Source organism: Dufourea novaeangliae, unplaced genomic scaffold (assembly GCF_001272555.1).
Source record: "Dufourea novaeangliae isolate 0120121106 unplaced genomic scaffold, ASM127255v1 scaffold208, whole genome shotgun sequence".
Taxonomy (NCBI): Eukaryota; Metazoa; Arthropoda; class Insecta; order Hymenoptera; family Halictidae; genus Dufourea; species Dufourea novaeangliae.
In genome coordinates, this window is record NW_015374114.1 from 1,701,805 (window position 1) to 1,717,421 (window position 15,617).

Genomic DNA, 15,617 nt, shown 5'->3' on the forward strand with positions numbered 1-15,617 from the left:
TGCTCGCGGTGATCGTATACTACCGTGGATCCGCCATTGTATCGCGTAGATCGAATAGAATCGTTCAATCATAATATGTACCTACCGTCTCCCTTCGATCGTTCGTAGAATAACGAATCGAGATGGAAAATATTGGAAGGGAATTTTCTTGTTATTCTAATATTGTGAAAAAGATCAATCCATTTACCCGAGGAAGGATCGAGCAGGTTAACAAAGGATCGAACGAGCCGGAGGGTTTTTCTACGACAGAAAGTCTGTTAAAAGAGAATTTTCAGTGGTTTTTATATACAGACCTGACACACACACACACACACACACAGGCACACGCATACACACACATATACCGTCGAGGTCGATTAATTAACGATAAGCGTCCTAGCAATTAAGTCCCGTTAAGGTTTCTCGAAAGGTGTGCACGGTCGATTGATCACGAGTGTACTCACCGGTTAGCTTGTTTCCACGTGATCCAGGCGAACGTAGATCGACGACCTGCAACGAATTGGGTTACCTTAAGAAAAAAAAAAAAAAAAACAGGAAGTGAAAAGAAATCTGTATCGACCCATTTATCACGATTGATGATCCGTTTTAAATTTAGCCGTTTCGTCTGGTTACTTAATTTAATCTCATCCAGTTTTGCTACGATAGATACACTCGACGATATTTATAACGAGACGCTGACGCGTTCAGTCCCGATCTTCTTCGAAATCGACCGATAAAAATCCTTAATCTCGTTTATGAAAGAAGAGTTCCAGAATGAAAAGACTTCGGTGACTTTAAACGCTTGGAGATTGCCCGAATATCAATACATACGACTCGATAAAAATGTCACGTGTCGACGTGGCCATTAAAATTTAATTCAATCGAAATTCATCCAAAGTCAATGAATTCTGTGAACGTAGTGAACAGCACGGAACGGAGCTGCACGCGTCAACTTCTCGGCATGCTTACGACACAGTTAATTCGTTATGCGAGAGAAAAACTTTAGGGACAAATAAACAGAACGTTAATACGTAATCGAATCGTTGTTGCTCAAAACGCGAAGATTCTTTCCTTCGTTAAGAAATAAAACTGTACGGGAAAAGGGCTGAAAGGGTAATGAAAGAGACATCAGACTATATATCAAAGCAGTTTATTCGTTTCAAAGAAGTATATTTATTCTTGGCTTTACACAGAGATCCTTGCTCCTGCTGGACCCTCCTTCCCTGTAGCATCGTCTCTTCCTGCCAGTGGATCGATGGAACCTGTTTGGTTTAGCGACTAAAAAAAGGGGTCTCTGGGTCTTAAATCTGGAGAAATGTGCGCAGCTGAACCTAAATTCTTGAACAAACTTTCGGTTACAAGCTTCTAATAGCACGGAAACATTTAATCTAATCACTGCTAAATTTCTGATAGATTCAGAGTAGTATACATACTGGGATTCAGTCTAAATCAAATTGATATTTACTTATTATACTATTTCAGACTAGTTCAGAAGTAATACTCAAGATGAATTGGTTTCTGAAAATACGATCTAACGTTTCCCATAGACTGTATTCAGCTTTATCGGATACCACTAATGGCGTACCGACTTGCACAGTGATACAGCCACTGTAGATACACCTAATACTGTGTCTATATCACTGCACACGTCATCGAAATCCTAACGAAGCTGATGTGATCTTTGTGAAACATGGAAGCACAGTTCCAAAAGGGAATACCGCTAACGCCTGAACGGTTAACTTAATATTAACTCCAAGCATCTAGATCTATTATATAAAGGATCATCTTCTAAATGGGACACACGATGAAACATATTTTCTAGATAATACAGAACATATTTTTTTAAAATACAGGAATTCATCCCGGAAATCGAGAAAGCAACTATACGGTCCTATTTCTACCCCAAGATTAACACAATCGCCGTCGTATCGACGCGCAGCAATCGTCGCGAATCAAAATGTTCATGCATCTATAACAACTACGACTAATCGTCGAACACGAAACAGTATAAACTATCGAACGTCAAAATTACCATTGGAAAGGATCATGGGTGGACTAAAAGAAGACTACACGTTAAGGAATTCCAAAAAGAATCGTTTGTACAGTCACAATGGTTTTTCTTGTCTGGGAAGAATTTACAGTGGAATCCTAGCTAAAGTGTCGAAACTATTGAACGTTACTGAAATGGCGAACGTGTCAAGAGTTCCGTGTGATCACTGCACGAGTCGAGTGCATCCAATCGATCGACGGAAGCGTCGAAACCGCGAGGAAGAATTCTCAATTCTCGCGACATATTCGAATCCGAAGAAACGGACAATGACGTGTCACAAAGGGTCTCCCCAAAGAGTTTCCCCTTTCGTACCCCCCTCCCCTTTTTTTTTAAATCGCGGCACTTTTAGCGCCGCGCGGAACGCTCCGTCGCGAACGAACCAGCCGTAATGAATTGGACGGAACAGCCGCGCCTTCCTCTAGCCGCCCGGGAAATAATTAAATCCACGCGTAAGGTGCCGTAATTGCGACCTGGTCGAATAGGTGTTACGGTTTCTGCACGAGGGTACGTCGCCGCGTAGAATACGGTACGCCTCCACCTTTTTCTCCAACGTCGTGTAATTAAAACAACGCGTCGTCGACTCCTCCGCCATCTCCGACCCCCATTGACTCTTTAATAAACCCGCGGGACGATCCCTTTTTAACAAGTTTCTCTTTTTTTAACGAGCTTGTTCCGCGTTACCATTTCCTTTGGCTGTTCGGGACCCTGTGAGGCGCGTGTAAGGTCTCCATCGAAGACCTCCGCTCGAAATCTAGCCTCTTACAGGCAGGAGAAGTCCCCAGAGGTAACGCTGACTTTTCAATGAGGATTAGTACAGTGAATAGAGCTTGCAATTCTAAAGCCAATGTTATTTGTTTCAGCTGCGTATGACCATTTAGTTTATGAGATATTTAAGTTGTGGCCTATACAGAGTGTTTCCGAACTGCTGGTACAACACGGAGGGATGTAATTCTACGTATACATAGAAATAAGTGAAAAATATACAATAGAATAAAATCTTCTCGTACGATGCTTCGTTTTCGAGACAATCGAATTTAAAAATCTGCTAGATACGCGTGCAATTGAATAGGACTGAGTTAACGGCGTTCGTTCGTTGCATTCCGTTTCTACTTATTGTCAATACGAAGGCATACGTGTCAGATCATTCGAAAATCGATTACCTTGAAAACGAAGCATCATCCGAGAAAACTTTATCCCCACTGTACATACATATGTTGTACCACCGGTTCGAAAACACTGTATATAGGCAACAACTTTAACAATTAAATATCTAACAAGTTAATAATCATATGCAACTGAACCAAATGTCATTGACTTCAGAATTCCAAGCTTTATCGGTTGGTGCTGAACTTCATTAAAAAATCAACGTCACACCCGACGTACTCTCCTCGTTGGTATGAGAAGCAACGGTTAGTTGTCGAAAAAAGAGGATCGTGTGGAATTGGCCACGATAGTTGGAAGAATATGCGAAAGTTTCCAAGGAGTTCAAAAAAAAAAAGAATCTAGTTACTACGTCGTTATGCCCTCCATTTGTTCCTCGTTAAACTTTGCCCATTTCATTCCCCGATTACCACTTACTTTCTTTTCTTCTTCTCTCCATCTCTCGAGCATTTCCGTATCCGATACAATCTTCCCCCGACCATCCCTTATCCTTCCTTTTTCCCTCCACTTTTTAATTCAATCAGGGCAGCAGGCGTTTTACCACCCCCCGAGCGATCTGGCAGCGCACGTGGACACGGTTTCGAATATTCGAGGGTAGTTTCCGGTGCTCGAAAACCGGTGCTTCATGGACCACAATCTACCTGTCGCCCTCTCCGTTCCTAACCCATTCCAGACTGGCTGGCTTTTATGTGGAGAGAAAAAAACTGCGGGTGGGGGGAGAAACGGAACGTTGGAAAGCCGGCACAATGCTGAAGAGAAAAGAGGCGTCGAGCGTGCGTGTGTACAAACACGTGTCCAAGAAGGGAGGCGAGAGTTTTTAATCATGGCATTTTATCCTGAGAGAGTCTTTGTACCCACGATGAAGATACTTTCGTCTGTTTCAACCTTTATCCTCCTTTTCCCTATCCCTCCGTCTCTCTGTTCGCGCGAGCGGGCTTCAACCGTTCCCTTTGTGCTCCGACGCGTTTCGTCGATTTAACCCTCCTTCTCGGCTTCACCCCTTAAATCCCTTCCGGCGGCGCGTCACCGCGACACGTTGGATATATTACGCGCCTCCCTTTGTCGATTTCCACTTATTCGTGTCCCCCTTCATAGGCCCACACCGCGGTTCTACACCTCTTACGAACTCCTCGTTTGTACACGTTCACGAATACCCAGGTTAATTAAGGAGGCCGACAATGAGACACGTGGCGAGAATCGGGATTTTCGAAAGCTACGTCGGAAATCTGAACGACAGGAGGTGGTAAGTGATCCTATTCTTGGTGTACGGAAATTAATAATGATCCGTACGATGTTCTCGATTATTTTCTCCACCGCGAAGAAAGTTAATAAAGCGAAATAATTAACGTGGACATGATCCGGGCGGGAGTGGACGAAATCGATCGTAGGCTGGTGCTCGGTCGATCGCGGTTCGGCCTCCTCCTCTCGGATCGAGAACGGTCGCGGCGACCCTTAACGAGATCCCTTCGTTTGCGTAATTAACTATCGACTTTCCGTCGGCAATCTTGTTAACGAGAAGCCTGCCCCGATCGTTAATGGATTCCATCGAAGCTAGAGCCGGACAGCGGTACCAGAGACACTGAAAATAATCATTCAGCTTTCGGATACCTCATCGTTGGTCCGCTTGCTGCTCGTTGTCAAATATATAAGATTCGTCAACGGGGGAATCGATGGAAATTATGTTCGAGCCCTCGGTGGCTTTATCCCCGAAAACAATACGATGATTAGACGCTTGGTTTGGTTCACCGTCTCGATATAAACGCGCCTACGACGTCCAATATCGATCATCCTCATCTCTCGATGTGATCGAATCTCGGAGCATCTTAATTAAAATCGTAACTTACGGGATAAGTTAACAACAGGCCGGGTTGGTTATCGACGACTCTGCGTCAAGGAAGATTTCAGTCCCGCTGACGTTCCATAAAAATATCATTCGACACGGTAACCCAGATTCAGGTTTCCACTCGGGGCGTACAATCCCGATCGTTCACGAATAGTTGGACGAAATTATCACCGCGCAGCTGTTGATTTACGACTTGCAATCGCGACCAAAATTTGATCGCCCCACCGCTGGAATCCAGGGGAGGGGAAGAAATTCTAATTATCCGGAGGTTGTTCCGTGACGTTCCAAGATGAATATAGACCGGGAGCCTCTTTCGCCTCGAGGCCGTTGGTTCTCACAGTCGAAGCGAAATAAATAGCGGTCGAGGCTGACTTAGTTTCCCATTTCCACTTTTCCATAGACTAAATAGCTCGTATTTATACTCTCCATTCTTTCATCTGTTTCAGCTTGTATACAGGGGTGTTTCCGAACTGGTGGTACAACCCGAAAGGATCTTATACAGCAGACAAAAATAAGTCTAAAGTGTAGAATAAAATTTTGTTCGAAATCCATCTAACCGGTATGCATACAATCAGTCCTATTCAGCTGCACGCGTATGCAGTATGTTCCGTCGTAGACCGAAACGACGGCTATAGAGTCAGACGATACCGTTATTTTTTATTATTTTATTTCCTTCGTTCGGTCAGTTTATACATTTTAGAGTTATTCGATGTTTCGATGACACATAGTTCGAAGCTAACTTTCCCTCTCTCGTCCATCGTATCTTCTCCTACACATTAATTTTCCATCGGATAATATTTTCGTAATGTTTCTTATTATCGTATCAAGGACATCGACCGCGTTATTAATAATTCTCCTCCTTAAAACCATTAAGTAGTAGACATAATTCGCCCTCGTCCCCCAGCGCTTTAACGACCACTTTCCCTTCTTTCAGGTGCCCTCCCATCGGCGTCCTTGACCACGATTCTGAAAATAAAGCGACCTCCGTACCGACAGAAGCACGATCCGAGGGGAGGTACGCCGGAGGGCTTTGAAAAAGCCGTGCAAGCAGTGTCCACAATCGAGCCATAAATTCCGCCAAGGGAAACGACGTTTACACTCCGGCCTGCAAACACCATGGCGTCCCCATTTAAGCCTTCGAGTAGGTAACGAGCACGTCCTGTCCCTATACGCAAACACGAATCGATTTCCCGCGTAAATGCGCCCCGGCCATACGACACAAGCTTCCACCGACTGTGCCCGGCTTTCGGCAAACATCAATTAATTTCGCTGAACTGTATTTTCTTTCCGTTTCGTTCCAGATTATTTAGCTACCGAATACGAAGACTCGATCGATGGATCGATAAGAATTCATCGATTCTTCGATGGAACCAAACAGTTCCGCTTTGTGCCTTGAATCTTTTACGGGCGCGCCATGATTTTATTTTTAGTCACATATGACCAAGAGTGTTGTCATAGATATATGAATTATGTTTCATTTTTTAATGCACTTTTTAATATATATTTATCACGATTTTTTTTAATACCGTTACTCTGACGAACAAATTCACTTGAAGGACTAATGGAAAATCAAGTTTTCAATTGTATTTTAATGGAAATACTTGCTCATCGCGTTCAATAACTTTTTCTCCGTAGTCGTATAAACTTCTGGATTGAATGCCTGGAAAAATTTTTCAATCCCCTAATTTATTACTCGTTTTTCAGTGTAGTTTCGAGGAAAGAGTTTCCGTGAAGGATCGTGGTTGGGTGGACGTCGAGAGAGCAATTCCCAAAATGCGAGTTCGAAGTTTTCGAAGTGGCCCGCCATTCTTCCCTCCCCACGGGAACGGCTACGGGTATTTCTGTCGTGACAGCGAAAGTTCGTTTTACATGTAAAATGCAAGAGAGGCCCATAAAGATACACGATAACTGCCGGACGGTCGTGCGAGTTGTCGAATTTCTATCGAGGTGCACGCGAGATGTCCACTTTCCTGTTCGCGTGAAAACCGAATAAAACCGTAGTGAAATGCGCCACTAAAAGAGGGGCACTCGGTCGATGAATATTACATCGGCGACATATAACACCCTGGTAAACACGCCGTTACACACGCCGTTTGGTTCGAGCGTATCTAATATCGAAATAGAAAATAATCAATTACACGGGCTTTATGTCCATACATAATTTATGCACAGCCGCTAGAACCGTGCACGGTATTAATAGCCTGGATGGTTTAACCATCGAAAACATTATAAAGTGTACGAAACAGTGACGTGGTGAAAACTTCTAACAATGTCAATTTTTCTACACTGTATACAATGTGTTGCCGAGCTGACGGTGCAATCGGAATAAGAGTGATTCTACGCGAAGAAACAGATCGAAAATATACGATAATAATTGCGGACGTGGATGTTCCTTTTTCGAAAAAGCAAGTTATCCCTTGGGTTGGCAAAAAGTAACCTTGTACTTCTGCTGTGAATGATGCTTATTTCGTTGTCTAATGCGAAATACTGCTGCTAGCTAACAGAATATATGTATACACATATTCTGAAAACTGACATCTCAACACGTCGTTTAAATAAGTAACCACCACGATTGCTTTAAATTTTCTTGAATAGAGCGTGTATTGAAAATGAAGAGTGTGACTCTCGAGTAATTATGCTCTTTTATTTCTGAAAAACACGGTACAAATAACAAAAACTAATGTCCTATACAGGTTGCTGATGCTGTAAATGAACGGAAATAAGAAACAGCATAATTGCTCCGAATTACACCTTCTCGTAACTCATTTTCAAAAAAGGTCAGTTGAAGAAAATTTAATGTAATCGTAATGGTTTTGTTTTTACACAACCCGTTGACGGATCAACATTCATAATATGTCAATATTTTATTCATTGAAAGCAGTACTTTGTATTGAAATCGAAAAAGCAGCGCCCACTGCAGAAATATGGGATTAAAAAATCATTGATGATGATCCACTGCAGAAATGCGGTAAGTAGAATACAACCGTCGATGATCAGACACTCGAATTACAATTGAACATCGATACAAATGAAATTGCATAAAATATTACAGGACGAGTCACCTCTTACTGGGTTGTTCCGTGAGTTTAGCGATATCTGTACTTAAAGAATAGATCAATGAAACTATGACACATGAATGTTGGCCACCATCCCAGATTTGCAAATACCGTGGAAGATGATGAACGATCGAAATGAAGTACGACGTGAAGCATTCTTAAATATGAATTTTCATTTATTTTTCACTTTTGAGTAAGGCGTGGAAGCTACCGAAGACGGGCAACACCTTTTTTCATTGGCTAAAACGTCTTCACCCCGTTCCTAGTTACATCTATCGGGTGTACTCGTTACAACGTGCCGGCGGTTCGCCGTTCTCGACACAAACAGTTTCCATCCGTCGATCCATCCGTCGCCGGTCCGGATCGTTACACACGGTATCTCTCCATCGTTTCCTCCGTGTTCGCGTCTTTTTTTATCGTTCGATTAAAAATATCGTTATTGCCAAAAAAATGATCGATACACAGTGACGCTTGTCCTGTCCGCTTGTATCGATCTAGATCGGTGCACCGGAAACCAGACCGTTCTCGCGAGGATCGAGAGATTCTACCATCCCCTCGGCCCTTGAGCCTTCGAAAGAGAGCTGTGGAATTAACTACCCGGTCGCTTCCGGTTCGAATTCGCCGAGATACGTCCAATTCCATCGAGATACGCGCGATTTATTAGAGGATTTGCTTTTTAAAGGACTCTACGATCTATGTCGATCGATTGGACTTCACTCTATTAGTATTCCTCGATGTAACATCGTAGGAGCTCGTGACCTGCTCGAAAATGAAGCGACAGGGTCTGGTCTCGCAGATCTATTACGAAAATATACGAACAAACAAGGGAATCTCGAGGTTTCGCCCAGCGATTTCTCATATCCATTCGCGAGCTCGATGTTTCCGCACAGCTATGTTTAGCACGCGATTCTTTCCGTTCGACGACACGTGCCACGAGCGTACATTACATAATTGTCTAATTACCAGTGGGGCGAAGGGAGTTGCAAACTGATGTCTCGCGCGGTGTTCGATTCGGAGGAACATTCGGAACGGAGTCGATCTTACTCTTCTGTCATTTTTCAATAAATGTTTCGTTCGCCGTAGGACTGCCTGGTTTGGACGAAGAGACGAAGATACGAAGATACGAAGATACGAAGATACGAATAATAATATTAGTAAATATTTTTATTCCAATTTGAAAAATTGGAAAAACGTAATTAAATAAATTAAAAAGAAAAAATCCAGATTTTACCAGTGAATAAATAGTGAATTAGTAAATGAACATTTCTAACCAATGGCGCGAAAATTGTTTAAATATAAAACAAAATAATTGAAAAGAATCAATATTTAATCATTAGTTTACTTTAATAACACAATTTACTGATTTTTATAGATAATGTTCATTGACTGACACGTGTTCACTTACTGTCGCATCCATCATGGGACGTTGCTTTATCGGAAAAAGAATTCCAATTACTTTCAAAAGCATTGACGCTTCGATGTACCAAATAAGATCGTCTTCGCCTCGCAACTAAGAGGAAGATAAACCTTCTCTCTCGTTCTCACTTTCGAAAATCGATCGTGAAGCACGTAATTTTCCTCGAATGTCCGTATTTCAACTGCAAGAACCCGATCAAGGGGATGTTTCTAAGCGCCAAAGTTTACGACCCTTATTTCTCGAACGTAATATATGGATTCCGATCAATGGTATTCTGTTTCTGTCAACCGCCAGGAGTTCCGTTCGTGCGCGGCAAATCGAGCATCGTATACATCGAGGCGTGACAGAAATTATGGAACTCCCCCCGCCCCGATTCGCCGTAAATCGCGATTAACGGGGGCGAGCGCGCCAGGAACATTTCGGCGATCCTGTCTCCGCTCACAGGTCCTGTGGACGGTGTCCTGGTTACAAAAAGATCGCTTTTCTTTCGACGAATAGCGAAACAGTGAGCGACGGCGAGGGCACCGCTTTTAATCAGCGTGACCAGTGAAACAAAGCGGAAACAGAGGGGAGTACCACGAATCGATCGAACTATTCGGGTTCGAGGCATTTATAGTCGGCGCCGGCGCTGCGTTGCTCGCGGTTCGTCGAGTCCGTTTCGTGCTCTCCGCTAGGAAAAACATACTGCACAGCCGTCGAGAAACGACAGAATCCCGTGAAAGGCCAGTGGCAAGTCGATGAAACAGCGTTTGATGATTGTTTTTTCAGTCATCCTCGAAAAACGAAGCGAGCTTTTTTTATTGGACATGGTTTTTCTTTGCGATCCTGTGGTTCGAAGGTATCGATACTGTTTTTTCTTTTGTAATTTAACGCTTCCAGTGAACGAGCACCATCAGGAACGTAGTGGTTATTCGATTGCAAATGTTTGCACAGGTTCTATTAGCGACGGGGATTGGATTCTTTTTTTTTATAAGGTCATCGAAAATTGAACGAAACAGAAGTGTATATACCAAATGTTCAGGTTTCTTTTTGTCGATTCGTATAAATGCATTCGGTGCTATAAGAGCATGGGTATTCCCAGTCGTTATTCATCCAGGCGAAAGTCCACTTAAAAGAATGCGATACTTTTTCATTCAGTTTCTTTCACTGTCCCCTCAAGCTCCCAACTGCCCATCCCGTTGCAAAATCAATCTCGTTTCCACCGAACTAGGACAAACAATTAGACACACGGTCCTCGACGAGTTTACGAAATCCACAGTGACATTATTGCGAAAAGCTTATCGAAAGACTTGCCGAAAAATCGCAACGGAAAGAGCTACAGGGACGCGCGCGTGTTTTCATCGGTGCAGATCAAAATCGGAGCCCTCGTGAAAGCAGACCATCGGAAGGACCGCAGGAGAGTCCTTGGACAGGACTTGAAAAACGACGAAAGCAAACGAACGAACGTTGGGCGGATCGTGTCCTCCGCCACAACCCTCGCTCATCCCCGCTCTTCGCCTCGTCTTAAACCCTTATTAAAGTTATTACACGTCACTTCGGAAAAATTGGCAGTACGGTAGTGAATTGAAAGACTCGTTATCATGTTTTTTGCTTACTCCCGATCGCAGGTTCTCGATCAATTTCACCCTCCCCGCCCCCAAACCCAATTCTTCTGCCCCCGTCTCACTCGCGATTTCTTTCACGTTCGTCGATGCAAGATGCACCGAGAGAAAAGTGTATGAAATTGACGCACCTTCGATCTCTATTCATCGATATTCTATTAGAGGAAATAAGAAGTCTTAAAACGAGTCAGATGTGTGAAAAATGTTCAACTACTGTTAACACATTCTACGTAATTCAATTCAATTTCGAAATCTGTAGCGTTCATTAGCCGTTTCTCTTTAGCAAGATGATCATTACCTTGACTTTGAATTTGTTTAGGTTAGATATTCCCAAATAAAGAAAAAAAAAAGAATTTTTTAAACAGTCTAAGAGGATCGTGCGAATTTCTTCGTGATTCCGATCATTCCAGTCTAATCGTAACCGCCTTGCCTTCGTTCCTTCACTCTGTTTCTCGACCAGAACGACCCCGGCGTCCGTTTTCCCCAAGGACGACGTTTATCGTACAGCTTTTCGCTCGGCGCATCCGCTTCTACACTTATCGCGAGTGTCGTAGGAATCATTTCTTCCTATAATCTCCCAATCATCCTCCAAAAATTGCTTCTGTGGTCCATTCTCCCAGTGATCGGGAAGAAATCAAACTCGCAAAATTTCATCCATGAAGATCGAGAAAAGTGGACGATCGACCTCCAGCGTGTCCACGCGAACCGGAAGCATAGGCGCGAGATTAAAAGTAAATCCTCGATGAGTGTTCAAAGGCTTCTCAGCGGTAAACATTCAATATTTCATAAACCAATGGCTTGAAAAACCATTGGCATCAAAATTCAAAGTCATATCACTGTGCTAAACCTCGTTAAAAAGTCAACGTAACTTCTAGGGAGCTCTCGTTGTCAGTACCAAAGAGCCTTCGAACACTAATCGAGGATTTACTGTACTCGCCAAGAACCAGAGGCTAGATTAGTTCCCGTGACTAGACTTTGAATGTTACTCACGCACGCATGCTGTGTATCTCCCCTTTATTACTTTTTTCGTTCTTCTCGTTATCACCTTTTATACTCGCTATTCACGCGCTGGTATAACGGGTAAATAGAACGCGCGACGAAAGATGGCGCCGGAGCTCGACCCGTACCCCAACACGTCGGCCATTTTTCCTCGTTAACGAATCCGCGAACGGGGGTCGCGCGTCGCCGTGTGTTTACTCTTTTCTCTCGGGCAAAAAAGTGGAAAAAATGGAAAATTGAAATTTACGACGATCGTTCGATCGATACGCAACTAACGGCAGCTGGAACACAGAAAGTAATTTCGCGAGGTCTGGGTTAAGCTCCGAATCGCGACGCCACATTCGAGCTTCGTCGTGCTTTTCGGGGATTCGTTCCCCAGATTTTTCACGCTGTTCTTATTCCAGCAAATATTCCTCGTATCGCTTTTTAACGCTCGTTCTCGCGATACAACCGCCGCTCTGTTTTCTTCGCGCGACAAAGAGGAACGCACCAAACGCATTATTCTCGATTACCTCTACGATCGTATAATATAATAATCTTCCTTTTTCCTTTCGACTCGTTTACGTAATATTCACGGTTACGTCTTTTTTTCTACCGTTCACTCGCCACAAGGGCACCGAGCCGCGATCTCTTCGTCCTTCCGTTTCCCTCGTAATGCAATAATGCTCGAGCAGAGGAAACAGATACATCTCTTCACGAAGCTTCTTCGAACGCTCTTTCGAAACGTAATTTTTACTCGTTCACCTCGGGGATACGCAAAGAGATCATCTCTTATTTTCTCAATAAACTCGGTAGTTGCCTGGATTCACGCCTCGAGGCAATCCTGCTGAGTTTATTTAACAAAATTGCTTCGATATTCCTTTGCACATTAAATTTATAGATCGTTTGACTTCTTTTCAATTCAATTGAAAATTGATTCGTAAATAAGAATCGAAACAGGACGAATAATTATTTTTTTATTCTTTGGAAAGAGAATTCGTCGTGAGGTCGGTCTAATATATTCTCAAACAAAAACTGTTCCGTATTGCTCCACAAAACATTGCAATCTACGGAAGCGTGAGGGGTTTATTCGGGCAAGTAAATTGGATTTCTCCGCGGTTGCATGTCTACAAAATAACCAATCGTTAGAACAACTTCACAAATAGACGGAAAATCGTTTTCGAAGCGAAATACAGCTTATAGAACGAATCGACGCGGTGTTTAAAAAGAAATCGAACGTCGACCAATGTCCTCCAGAAACCGTTGCCCAGTGGGTTAAACCATATGCGTCCAAAAGGATTCGAAAAGTAGATGGCTCGGTGCCTCTAGAGGGTTGTTCTCCCACGCACTCAGGCACGCATTCTAGTTTGAAAGTTGATTTAGAATTTATTTTATTGCGCGACGCGAGCGTGCTGCAAGTTTTCTGTGTATATGCGTATGTATATGTTACATGTGTGTGTGTGTGTGTGTGTGTGTGTGTATGTTTGTCGGTGAACGTGTACGCGTGGCAACACATCCTTAAGCAGGTCATACACGGTGAGATTTACCTCTAGGCCTGGTCTCAAGGTCGTCTCACGTTAGGGGAGCTGAGTAGCTCGAAGCCTCCTTGTAATCTACATATAACGGGATGATAGAAGCCGCGCCGAACGCACGGGTGTAGGTTCTCGAAGGCATCGAAAAACCCAGCTCCCCTAACGCGAGACGACCTCGTGTGCCAGACCTCGAGGTAAACCTCAAAGTGTATGGCCTGCTTTTATTCGCTTAATCGCACGCCTTTATCGTGTTACGTGTGTATGAGTGTACATGTACGTTTATCTGTATAATATATCTGTATTTTTATGTGTGTATATATATATATATAATATATTCCTTCTTTTTTTTATTAGCAATTATAATATAACATATATATATCCTCTCTTTTTTTTTTTAATCATCTCTGTTCGTATTCGCACGTTAAATCGTTTACAGTTAATTACAAAGTTAATTACAGACAACACGAGACTCCCCATGCCAGTTTCTCACGATTATTTACAGCGAACATTCAACGACGTCGGGGCGTCGTTCAATTAAAACACCGATTCTCTCGTACGCAGCTTCTTGTCGCTCAAGAATGGCGTCCGGGGAAATACATATATGTAATCTGGTACCGTTTCGCCCCCCGAGACGAGCACGGCTCGATCGTGAATCCGATAAACATTCCACTTAGTTTCTCTTTCGCTTCATTCTTTATCACCTGCGCTCTGTATGAAACAACCGGGAAAGGAACAATCGGATCTACGATCGCGCCGCCGATCCGAATCGGCACACGACGATAGGTTCGACCACTTATCGCCTATAGAAACCAAAGTAAAGAGAAAAACTGGACTCATCGAAGAGCATTGAAAGAACGAGGGCATCATCTTACTTTTTATTATATCGTGTACCACAAGGTACGCGGGTCCCTACCGAACACGCTGATCGTCAGGTCCATTCATCGACAAGAGACGTTCTCTTCGATCTCTCACGGGTTGCGTCCACCCTCGACGGGACCCACGAACAATCGATCCCGCATGGATAAAACGGGAATTCCGCGCGCGTTTCATCGCTCTCCGGTTTTACGAGCGCGATCGTAAAGCTTCCGTTTTTACCCCCCTTCCCTTCTCCCCTTTACCAACCACCTTTTCTCCTCCGCGATTCTTAAGATTATCGTTTTTTTTAGTTAAACCTAGCGATTTAAAAGACTCCTTAGAAACGGCGATAATCGATCACCCATCCAAGATCGATCCAAGTTTGCCGAAAAGAGTCTGGGGGATCCGCGTCCGACGACGCCAGCCCCCAGGAACCCTCTTAACCTTTATCGTCCATCGACAAATCGCTGATTTTTATTTCCTTGATTGATTATCCCGGGCTGTTAAGCGAGCAATTAAAGCAGAGCAGCTCCCGACAACTATAAACTTTCGCGAAAACTGTTCGTCGGTTACGAAACATCGCGAATTAACTGACAGGATAAAAATATCGATCGTGAAAAATAAATTTAAAAAATGGCAACCAATTTATCGATTCATCGAGCTCCTCGGGGCTACCGTCGATTCGTTCGCCAGCGGTTGCAGATCCCGGAAATAATCCTCGAAACACACGCCAGCTGTACCGGAAGTGATAGAATCTCGACGCATCATCCCGTTGAAAAATTGAAAAAAATCGCTCGACGAGGAGAACTCCCCCGAGTTCAAAGCCCAAAATATGAAGCACGTTTAATCCTAATTTCTTTCGTTAGAAGAAAACCGATCCAGTTGGCGTGGTTTCCAGGGGCTGCGCTAAAATTCCTCGATCCTCGAATACGTGATGCAGGAACAGATAGAACAACGTGTGCAGACGCGTGTGTGCGTGCATTAACAAATTATCGTCCTCGAAAACGCGACGAATCCCGGGTACGTGAGCAAACAGGAAACTCCTCTGGCTTTCTTCTTCCTCGCGATGTCTTCATTTTCAGTGAAGATCCTGTTCGGAATCGTTGCTCTTCGAGGACGAGCGGCTTCCGTCCTCCTCGAGGACG